The following is a 21334-nucleotide window of genomic DNA, read 5'->3' on the forward strand; positions in this document are numbered from 1 at the left end:
TCTCCTCACCAGCCTAAACCATCTAGTAGCCCCGAGGGATGTCTTCAAGCCATATATTGTTGTCGAGTGCCCTTCATGTGAGGCACTGATAAGGACACACCACTTCTCTGGTATCCTTCCCATTAATATATCACCTCAATCTAATCATTTGAAAATGTCAGATATCGAATATCAAACTGAGAGGCATTAGTCAAAATAACCGGCCAGTACTCTTCAAAAGTGTCAAGTTCCTTAAAGACAAGGAAAACTTAGGTACTATCACAGACTGGAGGATAATTTGAAGACATGGGTACTGCAATGGACCTTTTAACAGGAAAAGGATATTAGTGAAAAAACTGGTGAAATATAAGTGGGACCTGTACTTGAGCTGATGGTATTGTACTAAGGTTAACATCTTAGTTTCAGTAAATGTTCTATGGTTATGTAAAATGCTAACATATGGAGAGGCTGCATGAGGGTATATGGTGACTTTGTACTATTTTTTCAACTCTTAGAATTATCTTAGAATTTTTAAAACTAACTTAAAATACAGAGAACAACATATTATGGGGAAGGAAAGAAGGAAGATTATAATTTAAAAGAGATACCTGTGAAGTTTCAAAAATGCTAATTCCTCAGTAGGTGAGTTATTTATTTGAAACCCTTCTGATTTGTGTATTCTGAAGGTGACCTAGTATAGTAGCTAACAATCTGGACTTTAGGATCAGATATATCTTAGTTTAAAACCTGATTTTACCAGTTATTAGTTATGTGTCTAATGACACATTACTTCATCTCTCTTTGACTCAATTTTTCATATGTAAAATAGGGATGTGACTAGTACCAACTTCCTAGGATTGTTCTGAGGATTAAATGGAGTAGTGCATGTAAAGTTCTTAGCATCTAAATGTCTAGCATCTAAAAAGCACTTAATAAATGAGAGCCATTATTATTATCACAGAAACTGGCATCATGCACTCTAAAAACTTCCAGAATTTATGCCTCTTTTTCACTTAGAAATGTTAATAATCCCTCCATTCCAGGCAGCCTTACTCAAATTTTATCCATCCTCCAAGTGCTCATGGAGTCTCAATGCCTTTATAAGCCTATAAGTTCCCAACCCCCAAATTTGCGTGTAAATTATATATTGCATAGTTATCATTCACTATCATTTTATGTGTGGTAGTCATGTCCCATCAATTTGACTATAAGTTACTTGATGGTAAAGACCACCTTGTTTCTTCTTATATTTTCCTTGCCATCGGTGTTGACTACATAGTAGGCATTTGAGAAAGCAAGATAGTCTACAATTATGCTATTTTAAGTTTTCTAGGGGTATCTGGTGACCCCATGGATTTAATCACTGGAATGTTAGAGGCATGTCAAAACAGGGCCTGAAGAGTTATACATATCCTTAAAATCTCTTTAAAAAAAAGAAATGAAAGCCTCTCAGAATCCTCTTTACTCCAAACACAAATTAGATTCTTCACAACTCTCTCTGGGGTTCTATAGCATGTGTTTTTGTCTTGTAAAGAAGAACAATTAAAAAACAATTGGGCAGGGGAGAGTAATGGGCGGGAAATGGGAACAACTGTAATTGAACAACTTAAAAAAACAACAAAAAAAGAAGCCCTGGCTGGAGTAGCTCAGTGGATTGAGCACGGGCTAGGAACCAAAGTGTCCCAGGTTTGATTCCCAGCCAGGGTACATTCCTGGGTTGCAGGCCATAACCCCCAGCAACCGCACATTGATGTTTCTCTCTCTCTCTCTCTCCCCCCTCCCTCCCTTCCCTCTCTAAAATAAATAAATAAAATCTTTAAAAAAAAAAAAACCAACAAAAAAAGAAAACACTACAATCTAGTCTCTCTGGGACTTCCATAGACACATTTCTTGGAAATGTTTGTTCAGGAAATCAACCCAAAATTATTAATAGCTTCCACATTAAGATACCATGACCACACACAACACCAGGAAGCACACATCATTTCTTTTAACAATTCTTTTATGTAGCATTATGTTTTCTTAAGTGCTACTAAGTGTATTGTTTTAACTAATTCTCATAAAAACTCCAAGAGGCTGTCTGGAAAGTATTATTATTCCCAGCTTGCAGATAAGACAACTAAGGTCCAGGCTAGCAAAAAATCACACAATTAGTAAGCCGCAATTATAGAATTCTTCTCTCTTTTCACAAGCATTTAATGAGTGTCTCTCATAGGCCTCCCCTGTCCTGTGTGCTCCCTCAGGCCCACATGCTTGCTGCTATCCTAGTGTTGTGCTTATCAGGAAGGATTTTAATCATCTACCTACTTGTCTGCATCATCCCCTCAACTACAAGCTTCATGCAGGCAAGCACCTGTCTTGCCCTCAGTGAATCCCTAGTACCTAGCTCCAAGAGGGCACCCAATAAGCTCTTGGGGGAACAGATGAATAGGGGGGGACAACTCAAAAATGATGCTGACAGGTATTCCAAAAAGAGCTCAAGTTAATTATTGTGGATGAATGTAAATTACATCATCCCTTTTCCAGATTTTGGCATCTTATAATCCAGTTCTTCCCAAAAGAGAGCATGGCTGTTGGGAAATGAACACACTGAACTCCTGGGGAAGAAATAAAGCCCATCACTGAGATGAGTCAACAAGGCCACGTGGCCACAGTGAAGCATGCAGTGAAGCCTGGTTACTACCACACGTGCCAGATACAGCCCCTTTATCCCGACTAGTGTCAACCATGACTTCGTCACACTCCCTAGGCAACTCTCACCTCCTCCAGAGAACAGAAGTGATAACCTTTGACTTAAAGTTGCCAAACTAAAGGGAACTAGCATTCCTAAATGAAAGCAAGAGGAGCTCACTGGCTCTCAGGGCAATGAAATACTGAAATAGATTCCTAAGTGTCACTTTCTCACTGAAGAAAATCTTCAAAAAGACAACACAAATCTATGTGAACTATTTGCCCTCCTGAGTTTTGCTTTCTTTTTTTTTCTTTTTCTTTTTCTTTTTCTTTTTAGTTGTAGCATCCTTACTTTTCTTGTTATAGTGCATTTTCAATCAACACTGTTGCTCCCACTTTCTTCATCTCAACATCCCCTTTTTTCAGCTCATAGGCATCTGATTGTACCAGCCCCACCTTCAGAATCAGAACCATGAAACATTTGCAAACTTGTGGTTTTTCAGAAAGTTGGCTGATTGTTCTCCATAGTGATGGCATCAATTTCCCCATATGGAGAAAATGCCAGTCGCTAGTAACAGTATCTGATGCTAAGCAACCAGTGTGGATCCAGGAGGCTGTGCGTTATCTGAAAAGAACACCAAACAGGAATTTGAAGACACAGTTCTGGCCTTGACTCTTCCACACACTTCAACGTGACTTTAGATAAATCTCTATTTCTCTGATACTGTTTTGTTTTCTCATCTCCAAAGTGATCGTGGGCCCTTTCAGATGCTGGTGCTAAGTTCTGCTGTGCTACTGATCACCTCCACTGCAGGGGGAGAGGGCATGTGATCAGGAACTCTGAACAACCACAGAGCTTTTTCTTCCAGACTAACAGTGTAGACTGTTTTTTCCCATATTCCAGAAAAAACAGAAAACAGCAAAAACAAGTTTGTGGGGGGAGTCAATCTGGGTCAACATTGAAGGAAAATATATATTAATTAAAATACTTTGTCCACAAAAAAAGATAAAGAGTAAGAGAAATCATTTGTAATCATTAAAAAGACAAAAGTCATGAAAGAAAAATGATGCAAAGTCATTTATGTTTAACCTGCTATAAATATAAATAACCAAGAGAAAAGTTCACTGTTTGGACCATCTGTGTCTGATAAGCATAAGTTTAAATCCTGGGACCATCTGCTCAACTGGAATGTAATACTGTATCAATATGCCAAATCACAATTACAATTGCAAGGACAGCAGCCTTGTGGCATATGATCTAAATACCGACCGTTCTTTAAGAGGATGAGAAACTAGAGCCAAACCAACTTAGTTGGTCATTATTTTAGTGCTTTATGTTCACCGTGATTAAGACCAAATAGAAACATTTAACTGGCAAAGCCACAAGCAACCAGACTTTCAGAGTAGGAGAAATATTCTGGGTAGGAAGCCAGCACACCCCAGAACCCAGGATCGATGAGGAGGAGCAGTGAAGGCCGACAATCAAAGCAGAGATTTAACAGTGCTTCCATCATCTAGGGCTAGTCACTGGTTCCCAACCACCTGACCTACTGTCATATATTAGCCACAGGGTATTTTTCAGTGGGGAGCAGACAAACCATCAAAACTCTGTCCTGCACTGAAACAACTACTGCCAATATGATAAATTCTTAAATTTTGAGACTTTGAAGATCACCGAGTCCAAAGCCTATACTTTACAAAGGAGGAAACTGAGGCCCACAAGGTTAAGACACTTTCTCAGGTTACCACCCAGTTAGTAGAAGAATAAATGTCCTCTCTCCCAGACCAAAGCATGCACCCTCCAGGATGGCCACCCCCTACAGTCCCAGCAGCTCCAGGCTTTTGCACAGATCTTCCCTTCCCTACCAAATAGCCATGTGCTTTTCAAGCTATGTACCCTGATGCCTTTCTTAAATTCTCTAACTTACTATTCTAGAAGCAAGTTGTTTGTTTTGTTTTTTGCTAAGATGGTATCTTTCATAATCTTCAGCTCTATTTCACAAAATAGGTGTGATTTGTACTATCTCCACATCACTATGGGAAACCTATGTCCACAATTTTTAGGTAAGTGTAATTAACAACATGGCCTCTATCATCTTTTGTTCTGGACATACCAGACTAACCACCAATTCCATAAAATTCCATGCAACAATCTTTCAAAGTCCCGTGCCTTTGCACATGCTGTTCCTTCTACCTGTATGCTCTTCCTCCTTTCCAGACCCCAGCCCAGCAGCCCAACTCCTGCTCATCTTTCAAAGACCCAACTCAGATACTGCCTCATCTTCAGAGCTTTTACTGATTTCAATCAAAAGTCAGAATTGGCTTCTCCCTCTGCTGAAACATTAATAAATGATCTGATAATTAATTGTATTTGTGTTTGCGTCTCCACTAGAGCATTAACACCTCATAAGCAGAGACAAGATTTTACATATCTTCAGCTTATGATAGGTAGATGTTTTGTTGTCTAATGATGTCAATACTATAACAGAGTGATTGCCAAGATTTAAACCATATTTTAAAAGATTTTATCTATCTATCTTTAGAGAGAGGGGAAGGGAGGGAGAAAGAAAGGGAAACATCAATGTGTGGTTGTCTCTTATGTGCCCCCTACTGGGGACCTGGCTTGCAACCTAGGCATGTGCCCTGACTGGGAATGGAACCAGTGACCTTTTGGTTCACACGCCAGCACTCAATCCACTGAGCCACACGAGCCAGGGCTACACCATTTTTCTTGATCAAGCTTCCAAACATTGACAATGACCTTTTGGGATAAGAATTATTATGATCAATTAAGTATTGGGTCAGTACCTCTAAAGTATTACAAGATACTTTTTTGTGGGTACAGAGAAAAATGGGGATGTTTATTAAGTAAAATGAGGAGTTACTTAAGCTTCTACAGTGGATTTTGTGCCTTTTCAAATAAGAATCTGATATTAAAATACTTCCAAAGGGCATGAGGCTCATTTCCAGAGAGATGAATTTTCAAAAGTGAATCTCAAAAGACCTGTCTGACGTTTAATAAGAAATAGAGAATATTATGCTGTAATTTTCCATTTAAAAAGCTAAGAAAATAATCTCATTTCTATAATACTAACAAAAATAAAAGCTAATATTTATCAGAAGCTTACGATGAACCAGGTCAGGTCTTTCATTAAGCCCTTTATATTCATAATTTGATTTAACCTCAGAAATACCATAAAGTAGATACTGTCATCATTCTCACTTTATAAACGAGGAAACTGAGGCATCAAGAGTTTAAGTAAGTTGTATGCACAAGGTCAAACGAAGAGTAAGTGGCAGTGTAAGGTTTTGACCTGTCAGATTGATTGCACAGCTCTGGCTGTAGTTAAAAATACAAAACAAAGCAACAAAAACCATGAAGTCAAGAGCTCAACAAATTCACAAAAGCTCCCTAGGCTAGTCAAAAATTAGAAGACTTTCGCTTCTCTAAGGACAGAGAAGCCGCACCCCTGGGAAAGGCACTAGAACCTTCAGAGAAAGGGGAAGCATGAGACTTTTATCAAACCACAGGAATAAATTATTGAAAGGGTGAAATCATTGAATCAGTAGACTAAGCTTTGTTCATAAAAACAAGATTAACACCTATGCAAAATGATTCCACCTAAAAGCATAAACTGAGAACATTTTAATTCCATCACTGGGTGTGCCTATGCACTTTCATAGGGTAAAAATTGAACTCGGCTTTAGCGAGGCTAATATATATGTTTCCTGGCAATTATTTTTTATAGCTTATTGGAAGCTTTTAGCTTTTATCCAAAGAGACAGTTGGTGATGTATTTGTTTTCATTAGGAGAGAGAGGAAAAGGCTGAGGTTCCTTTAGGGAGAGAGCAGTTTTTGGCCCATCTAAGTAACTCATTTTCTTTTTATCATTGTAACTGTCTTCTGTAGAAAAGTTAGGGATTGTGATGTGTAGGGTTTATGTATAAATTAACAACTTCTTTGCACAGTTTTAGTTTGCCAAGTGTTTTCCTATAGACATCTTATTTGAGCCATGCAACAACGCAAGGCAGGTGGGTGGATTTGCTGTCATTGTTTGCAGGAGAACCTGAATCAGTTGGTCCAGTGTTTGACCATTGCTCACAAAGCTGGTAAATAGCACAGCTGGGGTATAAAGCCCTAGCCTGCTGATTCCAAGTCCAGGACCTTCTACTAAACAGCCACTGTGTTTACGTGCCTTTGTGGTTTGAGTGAACTTGCTTACAAATTACTTCATTGGCTCAGTACCTCTTTAAATAACTGTGATCCTGGATGGAGAAGAATATGCAGTAAATAGGAGCTATTTGACCAAGACAGACTGATTTTTTAAAAAATGTGTGAAGCTTTTATAGTTTATACTTTTCAAAAGAGGGTCACAATCTGCACTTCTTCTTGTGGAATGAGGCTGGGGAATTACCTTGAGAGATAGATGGCTAGAGTCTTGAAGGTTGGAACAATTCATCTTGACTTTTGAATCGGGAACATTCAAAGGCAACATCTAAAGCAAAAGCAACTAATTTCCTCCCCATTACTGAAACTTGGCTGCTAATACAGCACCTGTTCGGCATCAGATGACTAGGAGGGCAAAGGCTTCTGTACAAAAGCAAAATACAATAACTGAAGATTATATTCTTCACAATACACCATCTCCTCCTGCTGTTATTTATTTTTGCCTAGGCAGAAAATATTACAATTGCATTTTAATCCTTAGAGACTTTTGTCTACTAAATACTATGGTTTCCTAGGTGCAAAGCAGACACTGCAGAAATTAAATGAAGGGTACTAATTAGTGTTTTTTAATTCTTCCTCTTCTCCCCCTCCCCTTCCTACCAGGACAGGAGAGGATTTATCACAACTAGATAAAACCAGTCAGCACAATCCAAACACCTGGGTGGTTTTGCCTTATCTTTCTAGGTAAGCGGGATTCTTTCATGTTTATTATCTGTCCTGTTTACGGAAGATCTAAAGGGTGTAAAACCCAATTGTACCTATGGATTCTAATTAAAGTGCAAATAATGTAACAGCACAGTCTTTTGGGGAAAGGACTATGGGCAGAACTTGAAGCCATTATCACTAAACTCTGTGTCTTTTACAGTAAAATAAAGAGGGACGAAGCTGGAGGAAAGAAAAAAGAGGAGGGCTGAATGCAAACTTCAGACATCTCTTTTCTTTTGTCTCTTTCTCTTTCCCAGGCTCAGGAGGAAAGTGCTGAGAGGTTAGACTCCCCGCTGGTTGTAAAATTTCGATGGAAACAGTTGACCTTGATGGTATCAAGCCCTCACAATGAAGATTTTAACATAATGAGGTAATGAATTTAAAATGATAGAGTCAGAATTCTTCTTGGGATTGGCAAAATGACAAAGGAAAATAACAAAGATCACAGCCCTTAACTCCACCTGTGTCTATAAGAACAAATTTAAAAAGCCATTAACTTCCAAAATTGACATCACTTTCTTTTGTTTAACAGTTGATATGGCTTCCTTTATGAAACTGGAGGCCTATTCAAGCTGGAAATATGGCAAACCACTTATCAAAATCTAGAAGACATAATTCTACAATGATTGAAAAACAACTTCTCTGCTTGAAACAAAGGTTCTATGTTTTCAATCTCATATTAAAAAGTAACTACAAAATCTCAGGGTCGACACATGAATCCATGTATGATGTCAGTGGACAACCTGAGGCTCCTTATACTGGGACCCTCTGTGGCTGCACTTTCCTAGACAGTAGCCATTAGCCACACGCGGCTACTGAGCACCTGAATATAGCAAGTGTGACTGAAAGACTCAATTTTAAAATTCATTTAGTTTTAATCATTTTACATTTAAAAAGTGAAGCAATGAAAAATATTTAGTAGTATTTTAAAATGATAATATTTTGATATATTGGCAAGATAAAAGATTTTCTTCAAATTAATTTTCTTATGTGACTTATTATTTCTTTCCTCATGTGACTACTGGAAAATACAAAACTGTATGCATGGCTCACTTAGTGTTTCTATTGATGAGTGCTGCTCTAAAGACTGTTGGATCTACCTCAGGGAGTAACCTAGTTTAGAGTCCATCAGAAGGTGTTAATTTGCCAGAAAAAAAAGATTGTTGGTGGCCTGGCCTTCTGGCATCATAGTCACACATTACACAGTGGTTGAGAGCCCAGGATCCCGAAATCCAGAGCTCAGGCCTGCCCCCAGCTTTGGTTTTTACTAGCTGTGTGACCTGGGACAAGCAGCTCAACCACTTTGAGCCCATTGTTTTGAGTGTTCAGACAGTGAATCTAACAGAGCAAGCAAGTTCTCAGAATACAGGGTGGGGCAAAAGTAGGTTTACAGTTGTGAGTCTGTGAAACACAGTTTATTCTTGTATTATTATTTATTAATTATTGTATTATTTTCCATATAAATGACTCTAAACCTACTTTTGCCCCATCCTGTATATTAGCTATTGCTATTGTTATTGTCATTAGCAGAAGCTTTGTTATTTGAACATGAGGAGATTATATAAAACATGAACTTAAAAAACATGAACTTAAAAAATTCATATATGAATATAAGAAAATGGACCATATATGAATTTGCAAGGAAACAACAGTCTATCCTCTGGCAAACCATCAAAGTAGCAAGAACATTCACAACTTAAGAATAACTCTCTCTTTTAATGAAGAGCTAGATAAAACCTTTGTCTTTTCTTCCTGTGGTGCTTCTATTTCTGGAACACTCTTGACAGCAGCAAGGAGCAAAGGTATATCAGAGGATGGGGAGTGACTTTGTCAGCTTCTGTCTAGTTCAGCCTATGCAAATCCTGTAAGCAGTATTTATTGATGGATAGTGATTTAAGTTTATACTGTTTTGGCTCTTTAACCTACAGAGTAGGGGTAAATACTATGGACCCTGTTACTAGGTAAGTTAAAACCCATTTAGAAAGGAATTACAATATTAGTATGAAATAGCAATTTAAAATAACATTAATATTTGTATGTAGATTTGACAATCTATGTCCACCTCTAAAATGCAAGCTTCATGAGAGCAGAAACTTTGTTCTGCCTGAATCCCTAGTACTTAGAACATATCTGGTAGAAAGTAGGTACTCCATACACATTTATCAAATAAATGAATGAAGAGAGACTCAGTAAGCCACATTTCTGAAAAGAAGAAATTAATGAGAACGGGCCCAGAAAACTATGCCACAAATCAGACATCACAGGGCATTACATAAGCATCAAGCAACAGTGATGTAAATTTAGCTAACACTAAATTAGCAATGAAAACAGAAGGAAGACACTGATAAGAATGTCATGTGGATACTAGGTGCCTACAGACCTCCCACCATCTAGGATAACATCCAGTAGCTTAGCATGTCATTTACGGTCCTTCCCCATCTGCTCTCTACTTAGCTTTAGACAAAGTTTTTGTCTGCTCCCTGCCCTGAAGGTCTAGCCCTGACTTTCAGAAAACAAGCCACACTCGATCTCTTTTCCACGCCAGGGCACCTGCTTGTCCCACCACCTTTAATGCTGTTCTTTGTACTGTCCGCCTGATAAACTCCTCGTTCTCCATACTTGGCTCAAGAACTGACTCCTCAGGAAAGACATCCCTAATCATCCATTGAACTAAGTATTTCCTTTTCTATTTTTTCTAATACCCGTGTCATTTCTTTATTATACAAGTGTTCCACATAGTCATACATAATACATCCCTTAAATCACATGTAAATGTCTAGTTGCATCTATCAAACTGGAGATCTGCACTTTACGTGATGGACACTGCCAAAAAAGAAAAAAAATAATTGTAATATCCTAATTATACCGCTCATTTTTGACAGTATCTTTATAACAGAGTTCTTACATTTCATACCTTTTTTAAACTATGATTTTTTTCCCTTCCGAATTGAAAACTCACTCAACCAGCTTACATCCAGTGGCATTCACCTGAGGCTAAAAATTTGCCTCTTTCAGCATGCTTAAAGATTTCCATCTTTGTCTCAATTATATTAAGCTTATGAGATATATCATTCTTACCATCAACATCAGCATTTTCACTTGCTATTCTCTATTCATTTTTTATAAAATAATACGGGCAAGATGCAATAAACTATTCAAATAATTATTAAAACATGTTCATACTGACAGACAATAACGCAGCTGAAGATGAATTCTCAACTACAATTCCATACAATACTTTTCATCCTGTAGCCCTGGAACATGGGACAGCGTGGCACACTGGGGGTTAGTAGATGCCTAATAAACCTATGTCACTGAATGACAGGTTTGATATACAGATGACACAAACATGTGAAAATCCCCCAACTCCATTTATTTATTTATATCCTCACTGAGGATATATTTTTATTGATTTTAAAGAGAGGAAAGTGGGGAGAGGTGGAGGGTAGGGGGGAGAGAGAGAGAGAGATTGATTATTTGCCTCCCATACATTCCCCAACCAGGGATCAAACACACAACCCAGGGCTACGCCCCAATTGGGAATCAAACCTGCAACCTTATTCTTTTTGGTGCACAGGACAACACTCCAAGTGCCCTCCAACTCCTTTTAATTAGGCATCACTTAGAGGCAGGGAAAACCATACCATACATAGAAACCATTGTACATTGTGGGTAAAAGAGATGAGTCTTACAAACCAAGTTCAAATCGTAAGCGCTGATGCCTCCTACCTGTGGGATCTTGGACTTATTTACCAACTCTTAGCCTCAATTTTCATTCTAAAAGGAGAATAACAAGACTTCTAATGAAGCTGAAATAACATAATTCTTGGAACTTCCAACATCTGCACAGATTTTTGAATGCTCCCAACCTCTCTCTCTTCCTACCATCACATCCTCCTCACTCCCTCAGCCATTCACTTCCAAGGTCATACCCTGAACTGTTATTAATTGCTTGACCCTCTGTGAGCTCGGTTACAAACATCCCACCATCTCCTCCTGTCTTTATAGCTTATTTTCTCGAGTACTAGATTCCAGCTACACTTTGACTCCATAGTGACCTTCATCTCCTTCATGTCCTCACTGAATTTCTTTCCAAAATGAAATTTAATGATCAATATTTTAATAACTCTCTTGAATACATCTTCAAGTCCTCTGCCTGCTAGGTCGGATGAATCTGGGCCTGCTCCCCACCTGCATCCACGCAGCTGGACTTGGCTGGAGAAAAATGTACAGCCACGCTCCTGGTGAGCATGGCCATTTGCTTCAGGTGAGTCCTTAATGCTTCTGGTCAACTCACTTCCCTATTTATTCACTCTTCCACAGTCCTAGATAACTATTTTACACCATCTTTTCTCTCTTCAAACTTCAAACACTTCCTTCTCCATCCTCTGTCTTTCAGCTTATCTTCCTGAGCAAATAGAAGCAAGCTAAAGGAACCATCAACAAGCTCCCACCAAACCATGTCAATTAACTGTGTCTGTACCCAAACGTTCTATTACTACTTGTTATATCAATGCTATTACTACATCTATGGCACATCCTCTCTGTATTCACACAGCCTATTACTATAGATGAACTGACAAGGCTCATAACAAAGAATAAACTCTTTCTGCACTTGATCCCATTTGTTCTTACTTATCCAAGGATATCACTCCAGCTCTCTCTTCTCCCCTGTATTGTTGACTTTTCCCTACCCACTGGATCCCTCCTATCAGCACACAAATATGCTATTCTACCATCTTTTCAAAAATCCTCTTTTGAGCTCATTTTCTATATTTCTAATTTCTATATTTCACTTTGTAGAAAAATACTTGTATTTCTCTGGACAATCTGATGTAACTTGGCAATTAAAAAGCATTTGGTCTTCAGGGTCAGATATTTGACCAAAGTCTGAATCTTGACTGTATTATTCACTAGTTGTGAACCTGAGTAAAGATTGCCCTAGGTCTCAACTTCACCATCTGTGAGAGGGAAAAACTAATCCTCCCCTAAGACTGTCCTGAAGAGAGAATACAGTAGTATCTACGAAGCGCTGTGTCTGCCATGTGACGTGAGCTCAGTCAGCAGTGTTTACATGGATTTTGAGAAAAGTAAACAATTACGTAGAGAAAAACACAAACTATAAAAAATCGTGCCAAGCAAGACTTCCTCATCTCTAGGGCTCTAGAATTTTCACCGAGATTTTACATGGAAAGGGGTTGAGAGGGTCAAATTATTTTAAAACCAAGAATCATGTTTCTTAATTTTGATTGTAGCCTTGCTGTTGTATAATGGAAAGATAATTCTGAAGTAACATAAAATACTTACACCAAAATTATATTCTTAAGTAACTCTCCCCAGACTTAAAACCAGGCAAGCTGTTAAAAGAGCAGCTCATTGCGGTGTGTTTATTACTCAAACAGAGTTCCAGGTTAGTCACAGGTTCATGCTTAAACATGCCTTTTCTCTGGGGACCAACAGTGCCTGTCAGGGCATCTGGATTAACCTTGTTTAAGACTACCTCACTCATCTCGGTTTTGCTGCTGATTCTAGACCAGAGACTACTAATGCATCTTTGTCATTTTTATTACTTGTTTTTCTTTTCTTGGGTACTTGGTAGAGTAGAGGAAACAAGGATAAGTCTTTCCTATTCCATTTCAAATGCTTTTGACATCTTTGTGTACTATGAAATCTTGTGCCTTTTCATATCTGTGGTACCTAGGCAATCAAATTCTTAAAAATAATGCTGTGTAGGAGTCTCTGGAAAAAGAGTTTGTATCCCAGAAGTTCTGTGTGGGTAACTGAGGACAGATCTGCAGATTTCATCCCAATCTGGTTTAAATTTTTAAGGCTGTATCACAGGAAAATCGTGAAATTTGAAGGGGAGAGAGAACGGAAAACCAGGCCTGTCCAGCACCTTCTGCCATCCCACCCCTGCTGGAGGCTGTGTGTGGGCTCCTCACTTAATCATGGGAGGCGGTTCTCTTGAAGAGCTGCTTCTGGCAGTCTGAAAAAGATAGCACTGCCATCTGGTATTTCTGTGTCATGGCATGACAGCCAAGAGTGCCGGAAGTAGGGTCAGGGCAACCAGGGTTTGAATTCTGCTTTATCAGTTAGGCGGTCACATAGCAGTAACATGGGTCTATGGGGTAGGGAGGGTTATTTCAAAATCCATCCCCATCTATCACACACCTTTGATTGCCATCAGTCCACTGGTATCTCCATTCCTGATATAAATAAACGAACTTTTCTCAAACTTAACACTACTAGATTTTTCCCATACAGAAATTCTGTAGCAGCCACTAACCATGACCCTGAGCAAGTGAAACCTCTCTGAGCCTCAGATTCTTGTTTTGAAGGTTTCATGAAGATAAAATGAGAAACCGTTGACTTGATACCTGACATAGAGTTCAGCACAGGATAGCTATGATCGTTGTTGCTAACATCTCAGAGTTTAACTATGTGCCACTGCTTACCTACATTTTACGTCTGTTCAGGATGGCCTCAGCTGCAAATTAGGATAGCAATTATTTGATTACATTGCATATGCTTGTTTAGAGGAAAATTTGTTTTCCCATAAAAGGAAGCAAGTTACCAAGGCAATTCACAGGCTATAAACAACATAAAAATACAGCTATGATAAAAAGAAAGTAGTCCTGTGTTTTTATACAGAAGAATATGGCTGGTATGAGGGATTATTTGCAAACACCCCCAAAATAGATTCTTTTGTTTACCATTCATTCTGCACGTCAGGATAGAAAGCACCATTTCAATCAGAGATTTCACCACCATCCCCTAAGCTCTGTGGAGGAAATATATATTATATTGATCTAATAGAATAATATATTAACCTTAGGCTTTATTAGGAAACAATTCCAAACCACTAGGTAGAAAGCACATAAAGTCGGTTGTGAAGACCATTGTCCACGCTTTGTTTCCATAGCAATAACTCTCATTGCTGGTGGATAATTAAGGTGGCTTCTCTTTAACATACCTAACACGGAAGCAAAATTAATTTAGTTTTGCTCTTTACTTTTTCTAATAATTGCCTTTCTCCAGTTCACCCTTCACTGAAATTTAGGTCCTGAGTACCAGCGTAAGCCCAATGAAAACAAAGGAAGTAGAAAGGAATACACAGCTAAGAAACTGATCAAAAATGTAGAAAGGCAATTTTTCGTAAGATGTAAATTCAACATTTGATTAAAATGTCAGGGATAGGACTTTTCAAACAGTGCCACTGAGCTCTAGGTTTCCTGTAACTGTCCCAAGGGCCACCAGGAAAAAAAGAAAGAGGGAATAGGGAAAACTATCTTACTCACATCCAGTCCCCACTCCAATCCAAACACCACCACTGTCAAAGATGCTGTATGCTAGCTTCCATCAAGGCCTTCATTTAAAGCCTGGAGACTCAAAGAGAGGAAGCAATCATGAAATCACAAGATTCCCTCACCACCCAGGATGCTCTGATTTTGTACATCCAGTTGGTGCTCCTTCTAGCATCAAAGATATGCTTTCCAGCTCCCACTCAGCACTACCACTTGTAGGCTCCCATAGGGATTTGCTGGTATCTGTTTGGCCAGTACCTTCAGACATAAGCGGATGATTATTACACAAGCGGAGAAAACCCAAGTAGTGCAGGTGCTGCAGTCAGTCCCACTAAAACCTGTCTGCTTATTGTGACCATCTGAATGCTTTAACAACTTTCTAAATAAGCATTTAATCCCCCTCTTCTTGAATGTGGTCACTTTTCCTTAACACATTCCCTAGATGTTCACTCATGCTAAGATAAAATCTGCCTTAATAGCAGACATCTAATCAAGCACCATAGTCACTTCATATGTCATGTCATTTGCTACTCATTGTCCTATGAGGTAATTAAATAGGTCCACTATTCTTGTTATACAATTGAGGTACCAGAGGGTTGCAAGGGTTCAGTGACTCATCAAAGCCAGTTTTCTGCTATTGTGTATACCTTCTATCCCCTCTCTCAATGTTTAAACTGTTCTTCTCTTCTTTCCCCTCAATCATGTCTACTATAGTAGACAGAGATTATATAGACAGAGATTAATCTCCCCTTAAATATACAGGGTCTGGCAGTAGTAACACCTGCTTGAGTGTGGTTGGTAGGGTAATAATGTGAATGTTATAATTTATAGTTTTAATTTGAACATTTCACCTAAAATGTTATACAGTGTGCTTGAGTTTGATACTGTTGTTACCAAATTACATGCTTATGATTTTGTAATAAAAGATTTTATAATAAAAAGGGGCGTTATTTGTGCCAGACCCTATATATCTATGCCTGTGTGTATGTGTGTGTAAGAAGTGACAAAACTAAGATTTTTATCCAGATAGGTCTAATGTCATCAATGTGCACAGCTATATTTTCACTGTCTCTCATAGAGGGAGTCCATGGTTAAAACTTAATATCAAGTAAAACTGGGGGCAAATTTGTTCATTTTACATTTCATTTTTTTGCCTTAAAATGTAGTTTTATAAATTTATGTATTCAATAAATGCTTATTAAGCACCCCCATGGTCAGCACTGTGGCAGTTACAGAAAATGACTTCTTGTGCATGAGACTGATGAATCCATAAAGTTAAAATAATAATGACACATACCATTTTGAGAGTCATCATAAAAGGAGACTGCAAACAAAATTATAAAGTGTATTTAAAATGAGTTACTGGTCATCTAAGGCTATCGTGTGGCTCCTGGTTTTGCAAATTGCACTTTCACAGGACAAAGGTTTGAGTGGAAGAGAGAACTAAAGAGTTGAAAGGAAAGATACTCGTTCCCAGAGTAACTAAATCATTCACACAGCTATCACTGGAGAAAACCCCATTCACTGAGGCATGAAATGATTGCTAATGATCTTAATAGTCTTCTAACTCATCCTGGGCTATAACTTTTATGACTTCACCAGCCATCTAGTATTTTCAAGTCAGCAATGCATTAAAGACTTAAGCATTTTCTTCCTCGCTTACCATTAACATAAAATCTGCTTTAATTTTCTGATACCCCAAGTTCAGATTAGAAGCCCCCTCCCCATTCTCATACCAGTTTACACTTGCCCATTACACTGGACTGAAATTGCCCACTTACTAGTCTAAGCTTTTCCTAACCATATGCTCCATGAATACATTGACCACATGCCGCTCGTTCACAGGTGACTCTGGAACTGCATGCAGTCTCAGGTGCAGGGTAAGTACTCAATAAATATTTCTAGGAGGAGTGTTTGAGCCAACCACTGCAGAGCTGCAGGAAGCTAACACACGAAAGCAAAGGGCAGAGCAAGGTCAAAGCAGTGCCTGACATTTACTCACGTGGACAGAAGGTAGCAAACATTTCTGTACAAGTAACGGGGGCTAGACCTAAATTTGCCCATGAAAGGAGGTCCTACTGATGAAGGAATGTCAAGATCTGTTAGAAAATAAAATAGATAACCCTGCCTGGTGTGGCTCAGTGGATTGAGTGCCAGCCTGCAAACCAAAGGGTCGCGGATTCAATTCTCACTCAGGGCACATGCCTGGGTTGTGGGCCAGGTGTCCAGTAGTGGGAGTGTGAGAGGCAACCACACATTGATGTTTCTCTTTTTTTCTCCCTCCCTTCCCCCTCTCTAAAAATAAATGGATAAAATCTTTTAAAAAGAAAAAGAAGAAGATAAACACACACACACGCGCGCACACACACACACACACACATACACACCTGTCTTACAGAAAGGTGCAGATGGAGGAAAGTGAGAAGGGCCTGCAGCTGGATCTGGGCACGCTGTGAATCGCTTCCCTGGCTGGCTGTGGAGAAGTACAGCACTAGCAGATAAAAAATTAAAAATTGAACTAAATGACCCAGCAATCCCGCTTCTCAGTATTTATCTGAAGAAACTCAAAATACTAATTTGAAAAGATATATGTATCCTTATATTCACTGCAGCATTATTTACAGTAGCCAAGATATGGAAGCGACCTAAGTGCCTATTGATAAATAAGTGGGTAAAGAAGATGCGGTATTTATATACGATAAAATATTACTTGGCCATAAAAAAGAAGAATGAAATTGTACTATTTGTGACAACACAGATGGACCTAGAGGGTATTATGCTGAGTGGAATAAGTCAGAGAAAGACAAATGCCATACGATGTCATGTATATGTGGAATCTAAGAAACAAACGGACAAAACATAGAGTCACAGATGAAGAGAAGCCACTCATAGTCAGCAGGTGGGAGGGTGTTGGGGGTGACAAAGGTGAAGGGATTAAGAAGTACAAATCGGTAGTTACAGAACAGTCACAAAGATGTAAAGCACAGCACAGGGAATATAGTCAATAATATTGTAATTACTATGTATGGTGTCAGGTGGGTACTCAACTTACGGGGGGTCACTTTGTTAAGTTACGTATGTTATACCTGAAACTAATATAATATTGAGTGTGAACTGTAACTGGAAAATTTTTAAAAATTAAAGAAAAGGACTTGGTAAATGGGGAAAAATATCTTCATTCTTTGCATACTGATATATTTTTATACACCTCAACTGAAAAACCCTAAAAAAGGTACTTTATACAAGAAAGCAGGTCCTCAGTAAATGTGAAGCAATCAGATCATTTCCAACAAATATTTTACATTACTAAGCCCCCATGGGCCTGAAAATGGACTTTAAAATGTTGCAAGTTTCACACATGATAGCATCAGTCATTACAGCTTCGTGCCACAGGAGTATCTATCCAGAAACACCAGGCAGAGCTGCTCATTTTCTGAGGCACACTTTTCTTACACAAGTAGGGTTAATACCTCCCTATTTCAGTGCAGCCTGGCAAATTTTACAACTCCACACAGGTATCCCTCCATTTAAAGGAAAAAAAGATATTTCACCTGGTTAGCTAGAAAGCAACTTAATGAAAAATGAAATCTATTTTCCATTTGCATTACAGTGCAAATGTGCAAGCACAGGCGCACAGGAAAATTTCTGCACCTTATGTACCTGAATGTCTAACTAGAAGAAAATTAGCCATGATGCTTGACCAGTGATTGATGTCTTTTGCATCGCAGGCCAGCTCCTTTTCTGTTTGGAATATTTTCGGAACTCTGCAACAGTTCTCCAAGCCAAGAGTGTTCCCTTAGTTTTAACTTTATGCCTCTGCCACCTTCTAACATGCATGTGCCCATTTCCCCTCTCCCAGTCACTGGAATTTCTCTGGTGCTCCAGGGCCCACTTTACAGAAAAGTCACCATTACAAGAGCCTAGTTATCCTTTTCTCTATTTAGTTGTGTAGTAGTGTTGATCTGGACAGTCTACAATGTTGTCTTAAACAGTATACAATTATCTGAAAGTCTCTTAAATGTGCCACTGAGTTATGTATAATGGGTCGTCTCCTATTTTCATCAGTGTAACTAGTTCATTATCACATTATAGCAGATATATTCAGAATAAAAGGTCTCTATAAATTAGGGTGGGAAAATTGCTAATAGTTTCTGCTTTGGAATGGGACAGAGGACTAAAAGTAGAAAAGTAAACATTTCATCATATGGGCCGGGTTTTTTTTTGTTTGTTTCAACCTGCACGGAATCAACAAACTGGGCAAAGTATCCAAGAGGACATATCACAAAGAAGCAGGTAAGTAATAAGGAGGAACCACAGGTGTCTCATCCAGGCCAGTATTTGTTATTATGTACTAACACTTCCGTGGCAGTGACTGGGTGCCAGGCACTGTCATGAGCACTCAATACCTATCAAGCCATTTGATTTTCACAACAACCCTATCAGGCAAGTACTATTATTGCCATCCCCATTTTACAATGAGCATACTGAGGCACAGATGTAATATGCCAGTGACCAAATAGCTAGCGATTCAACCTCAGGCAGTGTAGGCTCCAAAACCATGTTATGCTGCCTCTGACATTAATAAATGGCCACTACTGTTCATGGAAGGGAGCAAAGGAAGAAATGGCATCCTTTAGCAGTAAGAAAATTAAGAAGGCGATTTGGTCCTTCTCACTGCACACTTTGCATTCTAGTAGTATTCTTTCCGCACTAGGGCTCTTTTCTCCACCTTGTAGCACTTTTCTGAATCCTGCGTCCCTACTGGGTTATTCCTTAAATGTGGGCCTCCCCCAGTTTTTACATGCTCCTGCTTGGGTGAACCAACTAGAAGAAGACTGCCACTCATGTTTTTCTCAGTTCCCTTGAGCTAGAATCTCTGCGCATGTGCTAAGAGCAGAGCATCTTTTGGTGAGAACTCCAGTTTGTATTCAAGTGCTCAGCCCAGTACCAGAAGCACGGAGTGGTATTAGGAGATACCACTATGCCACTACTATTATTTAATGCACCATCACGCTGCCACTGCTCTTCCAGTCTTCCGTTAAGACCTAACATGATGGCATAGTCAAGGCAGGGGCATCGCGCCCACAACAGAACGCTGCAGTGGGCATTCACTGCATTCATTTGTTGTCCTTCTGAGAACTATTTATGGAGGATGTATATTTTTGCCAGGTACTGTGCCAGGTATTATGATGAACATGACAGACACAGTTCCTCTCTTCCCAGAGCTTACAATCTTCATGTTGGAGAGACTTAAATAAGAAAATATGATACAATATTATCTGTGTCATGGTAAAGAAAAATAGAGCCATATGGAGTAAAGATAAGGGGTGCCTATCCAACTACAACGACTAAGAAAGGCATCCCCCCAAAAGTAACCTCTATAGTGGGTCCTGGAGTATTTAGCTAATCAAGGCAGGTGAATGCACAATAGGAAATGTCACATACAAAACAGAAGAAGCAAGTTTGTAACAGTATCCAGGAACTGAAAGAAGTCATGGATAGCTGAGGTTAAAAATGCAAGGGGCAGGATGGCAACAGAAGGTTCAGGAAAGGAAAGCAGAGGTCATTTCACGAGGGGCTGTGATGCATGGCAGAGTCCACATCACATTTAAGGGCAGTGTAAGGCAGGGAAGAACTGTAAACGGCAGAGTGACATGGTCAGGCTCACGTTACAGAAGTCTCATCATGTTTGCAGCAGACAGAACAGATCCAAAGGGAGGACCGCCAGACGTGAGGTGGGAAGGAACATTTAAGTGTCTTTGCAGTCACCTAGAAAAGCCATGCTGGTGGTCTGGGCCCGAGTAGCATCAGTGGGAATGAAAAGAAACAGATGGACTTGAGAGAGAAGAAGAACCAATAGGACTTGTCACAGATTGGAGATGGTGGCTGGAAAGAAGGAAGAGTCAGGGATGACATCCAGGTTTCATTTTTTCCCCGGGCAACTGGATGACTGAACTGTCATTTATGGAGATGAAGAACACAGGGAGAGAAGTGGTTTGGGGGAAAAAGGCAGATGACGAGCTCAGTGGAGCATCAGCATAGTTGAAAGAATCCAAAATACAAAATTAGAATAGCCAGGCTGCACCCTTCTCCAACCGAAACGATTCCTCCCCCAAGGGTGGACCCAGTGCACACATCTGGGCAGGCTCATTGCATCCTGACGGCAGACCAGTCTAATGATGACCCTGGCTGTGGAATACTAGACAGTGCATGAATGACTGGGAAGACAAATAGAGGTCTCTTTTATTGCTTGCCAAATCATCAGAATCACTTGGACAATGCAGGTAATAAATAGATCTCAGCTGCTACTTATCTATATGATAAACATTTAAAACTAACAATAACAAGGTGTCCTTCCCTTGCCTTTATAGCAATAGCATTTCAATCTGTCAAAGCAAATTACATGTGAACTTCTCATCACTCATGAAGATTTCTTACCAGAAATAAT

General features: G+C 39.3%; 1 protein-coding gene across 1 annotated transcript in view; it reads right to left on the reverse strand.

The window, feature by feature from the left end:
* KCTD16 (potassium channel tetramerization domain containing 16) overlaps window positions 1–21334 on the reverse strand; it is a 221336-nt gene that overhangs the window by 191956 nt on the left and 8046 nt on the right. The window lies entirely within an intron of this gene.

Source organism: Phyllostomus hastatus, unplaced genomic scaffold (assembly GCF_019186645.2).
Source record: "Phyllostomus hastatus isolate PE091 unplaced genomic scaffold, TTU_PhHast_1.1 phas_contig_150, whole genome shotgun sequence".
NCBI classification, from domain to species: domain Eukaryota; kingdom Metazoa; phylum Chordata; class Mammalia; order Chiroptera; family Phyllostomidae; genus Phyllostomus; species Phyllostomus hastatus.